The sequence below is a fragment of the Panthera onca genome, chromosome B3 (genome assembly GCF_046562875.1).
Source record: "Panthera onca isolate mPanOnc1 chromosome B3, mPanOnc1 haplotype 2, whole genome shotgun sequence".
Classification (NCBI taxonomy): domain Eukaryota; kingdom Metazoa; phylum Chordata; class Mammalia; order Carnivora; family Felidae; genus Panthera; species Panthera onca.
This window is the reverse complement of record NC_138344.1, coordinates 40,363,074-40,377,035: the sequence shown is the minus strand read 5'-3', so window position 1 is coordinate 40,377,035 and position 13,962 is coordinate 40,363,074. Positions and strand designations below refer to the sequence as shown.

Genomic DNA, 13,962 nt, shown 5'->3' with positions numbered 1-13,962 from the left:
TCCCACAATGGTAAGGTCAGTTTTATCAGTAATGATCGTCATTCATTTGTCCATTTACTAAACCATTAAGTGAGTTCTTCATTCTCCCAAATGCTTAAAACACTCATTGCCCAACTGCTGAAATTTATTATTACCTAACTTGTAAGCATCCCTTACTTACAAAATCCTTGATCCTAAGAGCAGTCTTTCCTACTCACCTCCTGCTAATAATTTTCCCTGGCTCGTGTCTCTTTTTCCTCCACCGTTACTTCCAAACGGCCCTGTTGTGGAAGACGCTCTTGTTTGCCCACTGAATAGGCAATCTCCCTCAACTTCCTTGTTAACAGAAGCTTCAGGGATCATATGGGCCTATGGTTCTGGAGAAGCTGATGACTTCTTCAATCCCAGAACATGATGATTCGTTCTCAAAATGTGATTCTCAGACCCCTAGATATGTGTGAGAGTTTCTCAGAGGTTCTCCTAGATCAGAACTATTTTCATAATAATAGTAAGACATTATTTGCGCTTTTCTCTCTGTTGACATTTGCACTGATAATGCAAAAGCAGCGGTGGGTAAAATGGCTAGTATCTTGGCACAAATCAGATAAGTGGCACCAGATTGTACTAATAGCCCTCACATTCTTCACTGCTATGACCTCACAGTAAAAGATAAAAATTGGGTGTGGGGGGGGGTGGGGCACCTGGGTAACTCAGTCGGTTAAGCGTCCGACTTTGGCTCAGGTCATGATCTCACCATTTGCGAGTTCGAGCTGTGCATCAGGCTCTCTTTGTCAACATGGAGCCCACTTTAGATCCTCTGTTGCCCTTTCTCTCTGCCCCTCCCTTGCTTGCGTGCTCTCTCTCTCTCTCAAAAATAAATAAATGTTTAAAAAAAAAAGATAAAAATTTTGGAAAAGTTTGAGAAGGATTGATATTAATCTCCTTTGAATGTTTGGTAGAAGTCACCATTGAAGCTATATGATCCTGAACTTTTATTCATCTGGAGGTTTTTGATTATTGATTCAATCTCCTTAGTAGTAATTAGTTTGTACTTTTTACTTCATCATGGTTGAATCTTGATAAGTTGTATGTTTCTAGGAATTTAGGTCATCCAATTTATTGGCATATAATTACTCCTAGTGATGTCTTATGACCTTTTGTATTTCTGTGATGTCAGTTGTAACATGTCCTCTTGCATTTCTGATTTTATCTGAGTTCTTTCTCTACCACGCCCCCGCCCCATGAGTCTAGCTAAAGTCTTGTCAGTTTTGCTTATCTTTTCAAAGAACCACCTCTTCATTTCATAGGTCCTCTTTACTGTCTTTTGAGTCTTTATTTCATTTATTTCTGCTCTAATCTTTGTTATATCCTCCCTTCAACTAACTTTGAACTTCATTTGTTCTTCTTTTTCTAATTCCTTCTACTTTCTAGTTTCTAGTTGTTATAAGACTTTTATTTCTTGGGGTGCCTGGCTGGCTCAGCTGGAAGAGTATGCGACTTTAAAAAAAAATTTTTTTTTTAATGTTTATTTTTGAGAGACAGGGCGTGAGTGGGGTAGGGGCAGAGAGAGAAGCAGACACAGAATCTGAAGCAGGCTCCAGGCTCTAAGCTGTCGGTTCAGCTCGAACTCCTGGGGCTTGAATTCACTAACCGAACCGCAAGATCATGACCTGACCCGAAGTCGGAAGCTTAACCGACTGAGCCACCCAGTGCTCTGTCTCTGAAAGTTGAATAAATGTTTAAAAAAAAGTCTGTTTTATCTGGTATAAATATAGCCACTCCAGCTTTCTTTTGGTTTCCATTTGCATAGTTTCTTTTTTCAACCCTTCACTTTAAATCTCTGTGTGTTCTTACATCTAAAGTGGATATCCTTATAGGTAGCATATAGATGGGTCTTGTTTTTTCATCCATTCAGCTGCTCTGTTTCTTTCTTTTTTTTTTTTTTTCTTTTTAATGTTTATTTGCTTTTGAGAGGGAGAGAACAAGCAGTGAATGAAGCAGAGAGAGAGGGAGACAGAATCTGAAGCAGGCTCCAGGCTCTGAGCTGTCAGCACAGAGCCCCATGCGGGGCTTGAACTCACAAACCATGAGATCATGACCTGAGCCAAAATCAGACACTCAACCAACTAAGCCACCCAGGTGCCCCAGCTGCTCCGTTTCTCTTGATTGGAAAGTTTAGTCTCCTTACATTTAAAGTAATTATTGATACTTTATAAGTAATACCATTGTATGTCAACTATACTTCAATTAAAAAAATAAATAGGGGTGCCTGTGTGGCTCAGTTGGTTAAGCATCCAACTCTTGATTTTGACTCAGGTCATGATCTCATGATCTCACGGTTGATGAGATCGAGCTCCAAGTCAGGCTTTATGCTAACAGTGTAGGGTCTTCTTGGAATTCTCTCTCTCCCTCTCTCTCTGCCCCTCCCCAGCTCATGTGTAATAAATAAAAAAACATTTTAAATTGAATGAATGAATGAATATAATTTAAAATACAGTAATTATTGATAGATACATATTGCCATTTTGTTAATTGTTTTGTGGCTCTAACTGTAGTTCCTCTCTATTCATTTCTGTTGCTCTTTCCTTTGTCGTTTGATGACTTTGTTTAGTAGTGTGCTTATATTGCTTTCTCTTTCTCTTTTGTGTGCTTACTACAGGTTTTGTTTAGATGCTACCATGAGTTCTACATATAACAACCTATAACAGCCTATTATAGTTGATAACAACTTAAGTTTGATTCCATTCTAATGCTTAATATTTTTATTTTCCCCTTACCCAGGTTTTGTTATTGATGTCATATTTCACATCTTTTTATCTTGTGTATCCCTACTAATTATTGTGTATCCCTACTAATTATTATTACTCATTATTGTAATCATAGTTACTTTTCCTACTTTCATTATTTAGCCTTTACACTAGCTTTATATATGATTAATCCACTACTTTAACTATATATAGAAGAGGAGGGAACTCTTTCAAACTCATTTTATGAGGCCAGCATTACCTTGACACCAAAATAGACAAGGATGCTCCAAGAAAAGAAAATTATGAGCCATTATCCTTGATGAACACACGTACAAAAATTATCAACAAAATATTAGCAAACCCCGGGGTACCTGGGTGGCTCAGTTGGTTGAGCGTTGTACTTCAGCTCAGGTCAATATCTCACAGTCCATGAGTTCTAGCCCCACATCGGGCTCTGTGCTAACAGCTCAGAGCCTGGAGCCTCCTTCAGATTCTGTGTTTCTTTCTCTGTCTGCCCCTACCCCTCACTTTCTGTCTCCGTCTCTGTCTCTCTCTCTCTTTCAAAAATAAGTAAACATTTAAAAAAAATGTTTAAATATTAGCAAACCAAATTCAGTTCAAAAGTATAATACACCATATCAAGTGGGATTTATTCCAGGAATGCAAAAATATTTCAGCATCTGCAAATCAGTCAGTGTTACACAACACATTAACAAAAAGAAGGGTAAAAATTATATGATCATCTCAGTAGATGCAGAAAAAGCATTTGACAAAATTCAACATCCACTCATGACAAAAACTCTCAACAAAGTGTGTGTAGAGGGAACATACCTCAACATAATAAATGTATGCCAAGCTCAGAACTAACATCTTACTCAGTGGTGAAAAGCTTTCAGCTTTTCCCCTAAGATCAGGAACAAGACAAGGTTGCCCACTGTTGCCTCTTTATTCAACATGGTATAGGATACCCTAGCCAGAGCAATTATGTAAAAAAAAAAAAAAAGAAATAAAAGACATACACATTGGAAAGGAGGAAGTAAAACTGTCTCTATTTACAAATGACATGATATCTATAGAAGACCCCAAAGACTCCATTAAAAAAACTATTGGAGGGGCGCCTGGGTGGCCAGTCAGTTGAGCGTCTGACTTCAGCTCAGGTCATGATCTCACTGTCTGTGAGTTCGAACCCCACGTCGGGCTCTGTGCTGACAGCTCAGAGCCTGGAGCCTATTTCAGATTCTGTGTCTCCCTCTCTCTCTGCCCCTCCCCATTCATGCTCGCTCACTCTCTCTCTCTCTCTCTGTCAAAAATAAACATTAAAAAAAATTTTTTTTCAACTATTGGAACTAATAAATGAATTCACTGAAGTTGCAGGGTACAAAATCAGTACAAAAACGTATTGCATTTCTATACACTAATAACAAAATATCAGAAAGAAATTTAAGAAAATTCCATTTACAGTTGGATCAAAAAGAATGAATTAGGGCTAAATTTAACAGAGGAGACGAGAGACTTGTATATTGAAAACCACAAGACATTAATGAAAGAAATTAAAGACAACATAAATGGAAAGGTATTTCATGTTCATAGATTGGAAGAATCAGGATCATTAAAATGTCCATACTACCCAGTGCAGTCTACAGATTCAGTGCAATCACTGTCAAAATTCCAATGGCATTTTTCACAGAATTAGAATAATAAAATTTGTATGGAACCACAAAAGACCCCAAACAGCCAGAACGATCTTGAGAAATAAGAACAAAGCTGGAGGCATCCCGCTCTCTGATTTTTTTTTAATTTTTTAATGTTTATTTTTATTTTTGAGAGAGAGAAGGAGACAGAGAGAGAGAGAGATGGTGTGAGCAGGGGAGAAGCAGAGAGAGAGGGAGACACAGAATATGAAGCCAACTCCAAGCTCCAAGCTGTCAGCAAATAGCCCAGTGCGGAGCTTGAACTCACAAACCATCAGATCATGACCTGAGCCAAAGTCATATGCTTAACTGACCAAGCCACTCAGGTGCCCCTCATTCTCCCTGATTTTAAATTCTATTACAGAGCTACAGTAATTAAAACAGAATAGTATTGGCATAGAAACATTAGATCAGTTGAACAGAATAGAGAGCTCAGAAATAAACCCAAGCATATACAGGCAATTAATATATGACAAAGGAGTCAAGAATATGCAGTAGAGAAAGGACAGTCTCTTCATTAAACAGTATTGGGAAAACTGGACAGCCACATGTAAAGGAATGAAACTTGACCACCATCTTACAACATACATAAAAATTAACCCCGAATGGATTAAAGACTTGAATGTAAAACCTGAAGCCATAAAACTCCTAGATGATAACATACATGGTAAGCTCCTTGACATAGTCTTGGCAACGATTTTTTTAATTTGACACCAGAAGCAAAAGCAACAAAAAGAAAAATAAACAAATGGGACTACATCAAAACATAAAGCTTCTGCACGCACAGCAAAGGAAACCATCAACAAAATGAAAGACAATCTGCCGAATGGGAGAAAATATTTGCAAAGCATATATATCTGATAGGGGGTTTATACCCAAAATATATGAAGAACTCATGCCACTCAACAGAAAAAAAAAAAAAAAAAAAGTTGAAAAACTAGGCAGAAGATCTGAATAGACATTTTCCCAAAGACGTACAAAAGGGCAAAGGTATATAAAAAGATGTTCAACGTCATTAATCATCAGGGAAATACAAATCAAAGCCACAATGAGATATTACTTCACACCTATTAAAATAGCTATTACCAAAACAACAAGGAATAACAGATACTGGTTAGAAAGTGGGAAGAAGTTCACTGCTGATGGGAAAGAAGTAAATTGGTGGAGCCACTATGCAAAACAGTATGGAGGTTTCTCAAAACAATAAAAATAGAACTACTACGTGATCCAGCGATTTCACTTCTAAGTATTTATCTGAAGAAAACAAAATCACTAAAAGATGTATGTACCCCCATGTTTATTGCAACATTTTTTACAGTGGTCAAGATATGGAAACAACAATGTAAGAGTCCATCAGTGGAGGAATGGATAAAGAAGACATGGGGTATAGGTATATACAATGGAATGTTACTCAGCCACAAAAAGTAATTAAATCTTGCTATTTTCATGGGTCAACTATACTTAAAAAAACAAAAAAATCAGCCATTAAAAAACAGTAGGGGGAAATCTTGTCATTTGTGACAACATGAATGGGACCTTCAGAGCATTGTGCTAAATGAAATTTGAAAGAGAGAGATAGCATGAGCAAGGGAGGGGCAGAGAGATGGAGAGGGGATCTCAGTGTGTCAGACAGAGCCCGACATGGGGCTCAATCTCACAAACAGTGAGATTATGACCAGAGCCAAAATCGAGAGTCGGATACTCGATGTCTGACTGACTGACATCTGACTGAGCCACCCAGGCCCCCACTAGGCATCCAACTCTTGATTTCAGCTCAGGTCATGATCTCACGGTTTGTGAGATCAAGCCCCGTATTAGGCTTTGCACTGACAGAGTGGAGCCTCCTTGGGATTCTCTGTCTCCTTTTCTGTCTGCCCCTCACCTGCTTGCACACCTGCTGTCTCTTTCTCTCAAAAATATACAAACGTTAAAAAAAAAACTATATGTATTGTATATTAATTGTATCTCACCTTTTGAGTACATGTCCTTTTGGGGTTTTTTTGTTGGTTTTTTTTTTTAGTGTTTATTTTTTTTTTCAACTTTTTTTTTTTTTTTTTTTTACTTATTTTTGGGACAGAGAGAGACAGAGCATGAACGGGGGAGGCAGAGAGAGAGGGAGACACAGAATCGGAAACAGGCTCCAGGCTCCGAGCCATCAGCCCAGAGCCTGACGCGGGGCTCGAACTCACGGACCGCGAGATCGTGACCTGGCTGAAGTCGGACGCTTAACCGACTGCGCCACCCAGGCGCCCCTAGTGTTTATTTTTGAAGGAGAGAGAGACAGAGTGCAAGCACGGGAGGGGCAGAGAGAGGGAGACACAGAATCCCAGGCAAGCTATAGGCTCTGAGCTGTCATCACAGAGCCTTACGTGGGGCTTGAATCCATGAACCATGAGATCATGACCTGAGCCAAAGTCGGACACTCAACAGACCGACTCAACAGCCACCAAAGTGCCCATGTCCTTTTGTATTCTATGTGACAAAATGGAAAGTACATGTAAAGCAATTGCAACTGAGTTGCAAGCTGACCTAGCCTGGTTTTGTGTGTGTGTGTGTGTGTGTGTGTGTGTGTGTGTGTGTGTGGAATGTCGTTTTTACCTGAAAGAACAACTGACAGTACAGGTATTCAGAGTTGGGTATTTAGCAGACATTTTCTTAAAAATAAGTGAAATAAGCCTGTTGACTCCAAGGAAGACAATTGACACTCTTTGTTATTAATGATAAAATATGAGCTTTCCAGCAAACATTATAATTTTGCAAAATTTGTATCTGCCCCCCATCCGTTTGACAGCCTGCCAATACTTAAAAGGTTTTCTGATGAGCTCAGAGGCAGTATCAACAAATATGACTTCTTTATATTAATAGAATGTGTCAGTGTTTGAAAGAGCTGTATAACTCATTGAACCAATATTTTCCAAATGACTAATATATGATGTTAAAAATCATGCATGGGTAAGAGAAGCATTTAAAGTACTAGACAGACCAGTGGATTATAATGTAACAGAGTACAAAAGGTTCAACAATATAGTTTCAGATTCCACATTGCCACTAACCTTTAAGAACTATCATTTGTACAGTTTTGGTGTCATATCAAAGAACAGCCACAATGATCTGAAAAGGATACATATATGAAATCTTTGTGAGGCCAGTTTTCTTTATGTAGTTCAACACATTTTATCAGCAGATTGAATGCAAAAACAGGCATGAGAATCTAGCTGTCTTCTCTTAAACCAGCCATTGAAGAGATTTGCAAAATGTAAATCAATGCCACTGCTCTTTTTATCCCTTTCTTTTGAAAAATTACAGCTATTTTTATTTAAAATGTTATATATATTCGTACATCTATCAATAGATATATTCCATATCAGAGTTCTTTGGGATCTGCAATTTTTTGTTAATCTTTTTGTTTTGAGATAATTAATAGTTGTAATAAATAATGCAGAGAGATCTCATGTAGCCTTTACCTAGTTTCCCCCATTGGTAACACCTTGCAGAGCTATTGTACAATATCACAACAGGAATATTGACATTAATGCAATCTCCCTATCTTGTTAAGATTTCCCCATTTTACATGTGTTCACTTGTATATTTTTCTGTGTGTGTGTGTGTGTGTGTGTGTGTGTATTAAGTTCAATGCGATTTTATTATGTGTAAGCTTGGGTATTTACCACACAAAATACAGAACATCTCCATCACTATAAGAATCCTTTGTGTTATCCTTCCTAGCCATACTCAACTCTCTTCTACGTGCCACCAACCCTTCCTTCTGGCCACTACTAATCTGTTCTTATGTGTCACTTTTGTCATTTTGAAATCATTAGTTGTTTAAAATAAGTTAATTAATACATGTTAAATCTTTCACTTTAAAAAAAATTTTTTAATGTTTATATTTGAGAGAGAGAGGCAGTGTAAGACAGGGAGGGGCAGAGAGAGGGAGACACAGAATCCGAAGCAGGCTCCAGGCTCTGAGCTGTCAGCACAGAGCCTGACGCAGGGCTCAAACTCATGGACTGTGAGATCATGACCTGAGCCAAAGTCAGACGCTTAACCACCTGAGCCACCCAGGCACCCTGTTCACTTTTAATTTCTAATACAGTATATATCAATTGATAAAGCCTACATAAATAAAAACTCTGTAAGGTTCTCAGTTTTTAAGACTCTAAAGGTTTCCCAAGACCAAAATGTTTAAGAACAGCTGGCTTGAAGCAGGAAGAATCATTCTCATTTCTCCTTCCCAAGCTATACAGAACAAGATATGGTTTGTGATGTCTCAATTTAGAATTCTCATGTTTTCTCCTAGGACTGTCAATATGAATGATGATTAGGTTCTTTAGTACAGTTTGCCCCATCCATGAAACAGGTTAAATTGAGATTTTTCTGCTGACATCTGTGATTCTGAATGATTCAGAGAAAGGCTTTAGCTTCTGTTGTATTCACCTTATTTGGTCTGTGGGTTATTTTTTGTTTGTTTATTTGCTCATTTGCTTTTCTGTCCTATGGGGGTAAGAGAATGGAGTAGAGATGACAAGCTCCAGCCCTGACTTTTTAGGAAATGAGTATGTGAAAGGAGGTAAGAATTGTGTTCAGGAGAGGAAGTAGTTGCAGCCAAAGAGTGAATTTTTCTCATTCTTTATTCTTGAAAAGCTAATTCTCATGCTTCCCTTGGAACAGTACAGGAATGGGAGGGATCATCAACCTTCTGTAGAAAAAAAAAAAATCATTTCAGAGCTAGTACTTAGGTGGCTATCATCACTCATCAGCTGCAAAGTTAATAGCTTTGCTGAAGGAAAATGTGGTGAATTTCAAGCAGGCAGGAGATTGTAGAGTGAGAAGACTTAGAAGAGCAGAATAGATGCTTCTTTCAGCAAAAGCCTTTGCCACAGGAATGGGACACTACCATGTGATCTGTGTTATGCATTGACTTCATTTATGAGATTTTTTTTCTTTGTTACATTTCCAGCATAATATATCCATTCCCACACACAGAATTTAGACAGGATTGAATATTAGGATCATTTGATCTGCTCTTCCCGCTTTACCGGAAGAAATCTTTTGGGTTTGAGCCTGAGACTCTATTGTGATGGTTGCAGGAGAGCTCCCTGTGGCTACTCTTACAGTCTTCAAATTATATGTTCACTTGCACTTGCATTTTCTACTACAAACTCCAACAGTCTCCACTGCTGACCTTGACCAGGTGCTGATTGGTTAAAATTGAGTGCTAAAGTAAGTCGTCTGTGAATAACGGAATACCTACCTTCAAAGAATTGTTTGATGTCTGGTTCCGGTGCCAGCTACTGTGTCTTTCTTTTTCTCTTTTTTCCTCCTTGCCTTCTGCTACAAGATGTCTTAGAAATTAACCAGAGTTACAAACAAATTCTTTTTCAAGGCAAGCTTATGTGGAATCTAGGAGTTCACCAGACCTGCAGCCTCTTCTTCTCTTCTTTCCTTCCTTCTCTCTTTCGTTCTTTCTTTCTTTCTTTCTTTCTTTTCCTTTCTTTTTCTTTCCCTTTCTTTTTCTTTCTTTCTTTCTTTCTTTCTTTCTTCCTTCCTTCCTTCCTTCCTTCCTCCCTCCCTTCCTTCCTTCCTTCCTTCCTTCCTTCCTTCCAAGAGGCAGGTTCAAAGAGTGTTGGAAAAGGAAGTGATTTCCTCCTTCACTAACACTTAAATGTTGTATTGTGTCATGATTTACTTGGAATATTCTATTGCATTGTGTCAAGAGCTTTGTGAAAAGGAAGAATTCAGTTGCTCTGTGGTTTCTTTTATTTTTAATTTTTTTTTTAACGTTTATTTATTTTTGAGACAGAGACAGAGCATGAACAGGGGAGGGGCAGAGAGAGAGGGAGACACAGAATCTGAAACAGGCTCCAGGCTCTGAGCGGTCAGCACAGAGCCCGACATGGGGCTCGAACTCAGAAACTGTGAGATCATGACCTGAGCCGAAGTCGGATGCTTAACCGACCAAGCCACCCAGGCGCCCCAGTTGCTCTGTGGTTTCGACCCATCGGGCTCTTGAAAATAAGCAATTACTGAACTTTCAGGATAAGCAAAGATAAACCTTAATTATTTTTTAAAAAATACATTAAATTTATTTTATCTCAATCTCAGTCAACAGGAGGCAGTCAAATAACTGAGGATTTTTTACTTTGTATTTTGAGAAACAACATAATAAATTCATAAATAGGATTTTAAATAAATACCTGTTCTTCTTTTTAATAACCCACAGTAAAAATTTTGTGAGCAGATCAAATATTATTAGAGGCAGTACTTACATGTTTATTTATATGAATCAGGAACCTATATTACTATTAGCATTGCTGATGCTGAGTCACTGTAAAATCTTGAAAGACCTTTGGAATTATCAAGGGAAAAGAGCATGTTATTAATACAAAATCTGGTATATTTGATGACAGGGGCACCTGGGTGGCTCGGTCAGTTAGGCGTCCAACTGTTGATTTTGGCTCGGGTCATGATCTCACAGTTTCATAAGTTTGAGCCCTGCAATTGGGCTCTTGCTGACAAAGTGGAGCCTGCTTGGGATTCTCCCTCTCTCTGCCCTTTCCCCCACGCACTCTTTCTCAAAATAAACAAATAAACTTAAAAAAATACTTGATTCTACATAATCTTATCCGATCATTCTGAATAAATCTGAACAATTATCTTTCATTCTTGGATAAAGCGATTTTCTTAGAGTTACTGCAGTTATTGGTAGACTTCCTTTCTGCCTTTTGACTGTGAATGTGAAGATAATCAGACTCCTGAGAAGGGGAGAGGGAAGAATCTGTCCCAAATATTTCTTCGCTGCATTTCCTACCCCCAAAATTATATTGCAGCCTTGAAATTTTTCCGCCATCAGTGCCTCTCTTGTGTGGGAGGCAGCTGAAGGCAGTGTATAATTACTTCTTGTGGGAGATTAATGGCTCTGGCCTTTCTTTATTCTCTCCAGTCCTCATTTCTGCGTCACCTGCCTATCAGCACTTAGATCTCTAATAGGTGCTATTAAGACTAATATCTAAAGGTGAATTGAAAAGAAGTATCATTAAAAGGTAAAGGACATGAACTGTTGGGAAACTTCAGATATCTCCAACTTCAAATCCTCTCTTTTCAAGTTTTAATTTTGTCTTGTTTGTGTCCCCATTCATGGAGCCAGGTTGGCACTCCTTAGCATTTCAGAGACTAAGAATTGGCTCAACTTTTATTGTTGTTGTAGCTATTAAGGTATTTAATGACTTTAGCTTTTTATATTCCTGTTACTTAATTTTCTCTCCTGTCCCCAGTCTCCTGACAATTCCTGCTCTTGTATCCTAGGAATATGGGAGAGGTGGCAAAAAAGTCCTTTTCTGATTTATCCTCTCCTGGAGAGTGGTAAATGAAACTGTGTTTGTTCCAGTGAATAGTAGAATGTGAAATCCCATAAAGCCACCTCAGTTATTAGATGAATATCACAGAGGTGCTTATTATACAGTATGGCTTAATGTAGATTATAGATGTGACCAAATGGTAATTAGTAGAGCTGGAGCTGTAATTAAACATTATTGTGTTGCTCTGTGATTTCTCCTCAGATTTCTGTTGCAAAGTAGGAAACTGAATAGTTCCAAACCCATAGGTGGATTTCTTTACTTCTCCCCACCCCCAAATTTCTTTTAATTAATTAACTGACTAAATAAAGTCATCCTCACACAAACAGAGCTTCTGAATTCTACTTAGTATCTCTGAGCAGTAAGAGCAGTTTGTTGCACATACATGTCAGTTGGCTCTTTGTATATTAGTTCTATTTTTCTAATCAGTTCAGCTAAGTTCCTTCTCTCCACATATTCTGTAGCAGGGTTTAATTTGGCAAACTGAATGCAACAGGGGTGTCTCCTAGTTACACGTCTTAGATCTTGTTTTCTGGATCTGTCAGTGTAGAACTGGAGGCTTGGCTTCATGTACAGCGTTAGTAGCTTCTTTTCTTCCTGGTCTCCCATAAGCACTGAATAACCTAGCAGGAAATGAAACCACTTCTAGAAAACAGCTGTCCTTGATAGCTGAGAGAGAGAAAGAGAGAGAGAGAGAGAGAGAGAGAGAGAGATTGACTGACTGACTGACTCCCTGTGGACTTACCTCCTTCTGTGCTTGGACTTGCTGCCTTAGCAATGGAACAGGTTAGTAACAGGATATGGTCACATGAGGCAATGAGAAAGTTCAGAGAAATGACCTAAAAGATCTAGGCCAACCTCTGTGTCCAAGAAAGAGGACCTTGCAGGAATTTCTCTTGCTAGTAGAAGAATGGTATAGAAAAGAAAACAAACTTGGGGCTCCTGGGTGAGTCCATCAGTTAAGCATCTAACTCTTGATCTCAGCCCAGGTCATGATCTCGTGATTCATAGGATCAAGCCCTATGAAGAGAGAACAAACCCTAAGCAAAGGAAATGCACATACTGATTATGAAATTGTTTTTGTCTCAGTTTTCCCCAGAAGAAAAAAATAGAAAAACAGAGGTGAGGCCAAGAGTAAAGATGATCTGTGTATACTCTGTCTCTAATTTTCCCTTTTTAGTAATTCTCAGGGGTAAAATCTCCAAGAAACTTTCTTTCCAAAGAGTTACTAGCTATCTTCTTGAAGCATTCCTGAAAGGGCTTGATATTAGAGCCAGATTCCAGCCATATACAGGAGTCATAGAGTTGAACTTACTTTTTCTGTGTTTTTACTTTCAAATCTGTGTATAGAAATTTTAAAGAGTCTTTTAGGAATCTACCACATCCCAGGAAGGTTGCCAAATAAAATGATCAATGCCTGATTTTCAAGAGTGCAAAAAGAAGCAAAAAAGCCTTTTGGCATTGACCATAATGCAGAAAATTCATTATATGGGCTTCAACTTTCATTTTATGAAAAAGGAGGAGTTAGGGAAGTACAAGGGTGGGGGGTGCCTGCCAAGCAGACAAGGATAATGTTTTGGCAGCTTTTCAGGAACCAGAATTAATCAGAATCCGTGTTCTAGCATTCAGTGGACTCTTGACAGTGATGATTCACAAATAGCAGTGACCTCTAAGCCAAGAAGTCAGAGCTAACTAACGGCAGAGAGTAGATATAGTACCCAGATCTCAGCTTCTAGAGGTGTGTATGTGTGTGTGTGTGTACACGTACACACACACGCACCTGTGTTAGAGAGGTGGGTTACAGGTATAGCAGTGGTCATTCAGTAAACTGTTTCAGAACCAGAGTTCTGTTGCAGACCTGTCCAGCAGCTTGGTTTGTGGGTGCATATGTAACTCTCTGGATGTAGGTCTGTTGAAGGAGTACATTCAAACTGGACTTAAAAAAAAAAAAAAAAAAGAAAGAAAGAAAAAATCTTTCACAAGAGGAAGAGGGTCCCAATCCTTGACTCTTATTTTCTAGGTTTGCTGACTGGTATCATACTTAATCTTCAGGGAAGATTAGTCAGTGTGTGAATTGAGTGCTTTTGCATATGCAGGACACTGTGTTCCGTTAGGATTTGGGCAGTGTAGATCCAGGGTACTTTGTCAGTCTGATAAATGCTAGGATTTAAAGAGTTAAAAGATTATTAC

General features: G+C 38.5%; 1 protein-coding gene across 3 annotated transcripts in view; it reads left to right on the top strand.

The window, feature by feature from the left end:
- The window catches only part of ZNF609 (zinc finger protein 609), a 210,248-nt gene that overhangs the window by 137,513 nt on the left and 58,773 nt on the right, over positions 1–13,962 (top strand). The window lies entirely within an intron of this gene.